A 5,426-nucleotide genomic window follows, 5' to 3' on the forward strand; every position below is an offset into this window, starting at 1 on the left:
AGAGAGAGAGAGAGCACAAGAGAGAAAGAGAGAGCAAAAGAAAGAGCAACAGCAAAAGAGAGAAGGAGATCTAAAGAGAGAGAGAGAAAGAGATAGATAGAGAGAGAGAAAGAGATAAATAAATAGAGATAGAGAGCAAGAGAAAAAACATAAAGAGAGAGCACGAGAAAGCAAAAGAAAAAGCAAAAGAGAGCAAGAGAGAAAGAGAGCAAGAGAGAGAGCAAAAGAGACAGAGAGAGAATGTGCAAAAAGTGAGAGAAAGAGCAAAAGAGAGAAAGAGCAAAAGAGAAAGAGAGAGCTAGAGCGAGATCAAAAGAAAGAGCAAGAGGGAATCAAAAGAGAAAGACAGAGAAAGAGAGAGAGATAGATAGAGATTGAAAGAGAGAGCAAAAGAAAGAACGAGTGCAAAAAAAGAGATGGCAAAAGAAAGACAAAGACAGGGCAAAAGAGAGAGCAAAATAAAGAGAAAGCAAAAGAAAGAAAAAGAGAGAAAGAGAGTAAAAGAAAAAAAGAGAGAGGGGGAGTAAAAGAAAGAAAAAGAGAGGGCAAAAAAGAGGGCAAGAGAGAAAGAGAGCAAGAGAAGAAGAGAGAGAGAGAGAGAGCAGAGGAGAGTGAAAGAGCAAAAGAGAGAGGGAGGAAAATAGAGCAAAAGGAAGAGAAAAGAGAGCAAAAGAGGGAATGATGGAGAGCAAAAGAGAAGAGAGAGAGAGAGAGAGAGAGAGAAAGAGGAGAGAGAAGAGAGAGAGAAAGAGGGAAAAGGAGAGAGAAAAGAGAAGAGAGAAGAGAGGGAGAGAAAGCAAAAGAAAGAGAGAAAGATAGAAGAGAGAAAGAGAGAAGAGAGAGGAGAGAGAAGAAAGAGAGAAAGAGAGAGAGAGAAAGAGAGAGAGAGAGAGAGAGAGAGAGAGAGAGAGAGAGAGAGCGAGCACAAGAGAGAGAATGCAAGAGAGTCAGAGCAAAAGAGAGAGAGACAGTAAAAGGCTGTGGATGCCTCCTAAGTTGGACTGGATAGGCAGTGATAGTAGTATGTACAGCTCGACTCTTTGTCACTGAAAGAGTACACACATGATACAAAGATTTGGGAGAAAGCCAGCCAGCCCTGGGGGGTCTAGAGGCTGGTGGTGTTCTTGACTTGGTGACTTTTGGAGGTGAACTGTTGGGTCAGTTTGGGCCATATATAATTGACATCCTAGTTCCCACCACAGCACTGGCTTTAGAACCTACATGGAGCTTAATTTATCTTGAGTGGTACAGCTGGCATTTTATATTTATGACCCGCCACCTACTCAGGCCTCTCCCTAGAGGCGCCATTTGTTTTGCCTCAAAGGGTGACCCATCTTTGGATTTGACTGGCTGGTCATCTCATTCTCACATGTGCTGTCCTTGATCCCTCTTCGTGGCTGCTCCTCCTTGTCATCCTCTTGTTTTTTTTTTCTTGGTCCTTAGTGATATCCACCAATCCTCAAAACATACTCAAATGTCTCTTCCAGGTCCTCCTTGACTTTGGATTCGTCTAGACTTTCTTGTAGTCCTCATCCAAGTCTAATTTGGCAGCATATTCATGTACATGTCCTCGCAGATCTCATCCAAGTCCTTTTCAGCTGCATACTCATTCAGATATCCTTGTAGTCTTCATCTTGATCTACATGCATCCAGGCAGGTGGCACCCTTTCTGGCCTCTTAGGGCAGCTGATACCTGCTTTGATGAGCTTCTGGAGTTTGACTGGATCTACTGGTGTCCAGGCAGGCGGTGGCCTTCCACAGCATCCTGGGATGACTGGTACCTGCACTGGCAAGTTCCTGGTCCTTTGCTTTGCTAGATCTACAGGTGTCCCAGCAGGTGGTGCCCTTCCACTACATCTTGGAATGGCTTAATGCCTACACTGATAAACTCCTGGTCCATAGGCTAATGGTGATGAATTGACATCCCTCTCACAGCATTCTAAGGCAACAGTATCTGCAGCAGGTACTTCCTTCGATGCCGTGTTGGATATCCTCGGTCCAACTGCTATCCTTAGTTGCTGAACCAAATCATACGTGTAAGGACTATAATAGGAAGAGAAAAAGAAAGGTAACAAAGTGGGATGTTAAGTGCTCTAGCCAACCTTAAATATAATTTTGTTTTTGTTTTTGTTTTTTTTTCACACTGATAAAGAAGGAAATTGAGGAGGGAGAGAAAAGATCTGCTTTACATACCATCTTTGGAAGATATAGTAAATAAGGGAACAACAATAGCAATCCACAAAGATCTACTTGAACCAATTGTTATCACACAGAAAAAGAAAAGTATGTGAAATAAGAAATTTGCATTCATTCATCATGACTGGCAAAATCACATGCAAAACAGACACATCTTTGCACCTGCAGTTGCGACAGCACAACAATGAAGATTAACATTTATTCTATCAATAACAATAATTAGCATATATAATAGTACAAAATTATTTCAACTACCACATTTAAGTCAACATTTAAGATGATGGAACAGATTGTATGCATTAGTGAATGGTGACATGAAAAATCTTATTGCAAGCTTCTTGCAACACAACTTCTCAGCTCAGAAATGTACAACGCAATTCACATTTCTATTTAATCTACAGTTCATATTCATATTCAAGTTCTGACATACCGAGGTAACTGTCTAGATACATGCCACATTACGTTAGACTTCAACAATAGGGGTCCCTATACCCAAATTGCCAAATGAAATGAAGTGAACTGAAACATGACCTGAAAATCCGTAATTAACCTATTCTACGACACGTATCTGTGATGGGCGCTTGTGAGAGCCCTTAAGGGTTTCTATCAGAAAATCACACTATCACCTGGAATTTTACCCAGAACATGCATGCGACTTCTGTGAGGGTGAGAAGGGCATGATTAATATGAAAATTATTCTAACATAAAACCCTAGTCGTACACTTATGAATAGATATAAATATAAGCTCACACTGACTCCAACAAAGGGTGCTGGTCAAATGAATAACTTTTACTTTATACCTATCATACATTGGCACATAGATCTATTAGGCCAAACACTCAAATTTCAGAAAAAATGAGCTGTCTCTCATGGTAAGATGGGGTGTGGGTTTTGTTGGGAGGGAGACTGCTGGGGCGCCAACTCAGTGTGACGCTTGTGGGTCAAGGCCCAATGGGCAGGGTGGCAGAGGTGGCATCTACCTGGAGCGACTGCCTGAGGCTTAACCTCTAGGCAGGCTATCCAGGTAGGAGCTTGAAACATTCAGTCTTTGCAGCAGGATGATCGGTTACCCCTGCTATTGAGGGAACTGAATGGATTGGGAGTTGAAGTGCCTGCCCTCTCAGAAGTGAGAAGACCTAGCAGTGGCATGATCAGTACAGGTGGGTAGGCCTACTTCTGTTAAGGCTACAGCAATGGTCACCATATCCAGGGAGTAGCCATAGCCATCTCCAGTTGACTTTAACTATCCATATTAGAGTTAACACCAGTTGACAAGTATATCATAGCACTGACACTGAAGCATGCTTTTGGCTTTGTGTCTCTTATTGCTATTTGCACTCCTACCAATGTTTGCAAACTCAATGAGAATGAGGAATTCTACACCAAACTCACATCTGTAGCAGGCAAATGTCCAGGGCGAGATATTCACATTGTACTGGGCAACTTCAATGCAGTATCCCAGTAACAACAGCCTCCTCCAAGACTTTTCTAGGTCCTAGAGATTGGGGATTTCTGACTTCTGGTATCAGCACTCCACCCTCAGTCACTGAACATGGTATAGAGCTTTGGGTACTGTGGTTAATGAGATTGATCACATTCTTGTTAGCACTCATTGGAGGATCCTCCAGAAATGCAGGGTTTACCAGAGAGCCAAGTTCTTTGCTACTGACCATAGACTGGTTGTTGTTACCTTTTGGATCCACTTCAAAACTCCCTGTTTCTCCAATGGTCACTCTACGGTGTTTAACTTGGACAGATTAAGGGAGGAGGAATGTGGCCAGAGGTTCGCCACAGCAGTCTCCGATCAGTTCACAGAACTCGAAAATCTGATGGGCCCAACAGTTCATTAAGATTTCTTTAAGCACAAAAAACTCTATGTAGCACAGGAGTCCACTAGCGAACACCCTCCCTGACCAGGACTTGAACCCAAGTTACTCCAGGTATGAACTGGAGGACCAGTAATAAATCAACTATACCACAAGGAGTGTGCAAATAGGATCTAACTAGCTCCATACACATTAACTGTCTACTCGTATATATATACACATACATACATACATATATATTTATACATACATCCATATATATATATATATATATATATATATATATATATATAATATATACACACATGCCTACATACATGTATATGTATACATATACATATATATACATATATACATATACATACATATTTGTACATGTACATACACATATATGAATGTATATGTATATATATATATATATCATCATCATCAGCCTGAGTCAATCCACTGCAGGACATAGGCCTCCCAATCTTTTCCAATTTTGTCTGTCTTGTGTTTTTTGTTTCCAGTCTCGGCCCCCAAATTTCATTACTTTGTTATGCCATCTTGTCACTGGTCTGGCCCTTGGCCTCTTTACATCTATAACCCAGTCTGTTACTTTCTTTGTCCATCTGTTGTCCTGTCTCCAATGTATATGAGACCTGCCCATTGCCATTTTTTTTCTAAGTATATATTCCACTTTTGTCTCTTCCTTGATCCACGTTGCCCTCATCTCTTATGACAATTCCCAGTATCAATCTCTCCATCCATCTCTGCGCACTTATTGGTTTCCTCTCCTGTAATATGGTTGTAGTCCATGCTTCTGATCCATAGGTCATAACTGGTAGGACACATTGGTTAAGATTTTTCTTTTTAAACATAATGGCAAGCAGCCTCTTCGTATGCTACTGTGTCTGCCAAAGGCACTCCAGCTTAGACAGATGTGTCGCTTAATTTCCTCTTTATTAGATGCATTTGTCTGTACGATTTGCCCTAGGTATATTTACTTGTCCACTACCTCTAGCACTTTGCCTTGTACTGAACTCTACTGTTGAACAGGATCTTAGTCTTTTCTTATTCTTCCTAAGTCTGACTTTCAGACTTTCTCTATTCAGATCATTTATTAGTTGCTGCATTTTGTTTGCAGATTCACTGAAGAGAACAATATCATCTGCAAATCTTAGATTGTTTTGGTATTCATCTCTTATTTTGATACCTTTTCCATTCCGTTCTAGGTACTTGAATATATCCTCAAGACAAGCTGTAAACAGTTTTGGTGAGATGGTATCGCCCTGTCTAACACCCTTTTTAATTGTTATTTTATCAGGTTTCCATGTAGAGCTTGATGGTTGCTGTCCCATCTTTGTATATATCTTCCAGTATTTTACATTACACCTCCTCTACTCCCTGTCTTCGGATAGCTT

Source organism: Penaeus monodon, chromosome 17 (genome assembly GCF_015228065.2).
Source record: "Penaeus monodon isolate SGIC_2016 chromosome 17, NSTDA_Pmon_1, whole genome shotgun sequence".
In the NCBI taxonomy this organism is placed as follows: Eukaryota; Metazoa; Arthropoda; class Malacostraca; order Decapoda; family Penaeidae; genus Penaeus; species Penaeus monodon.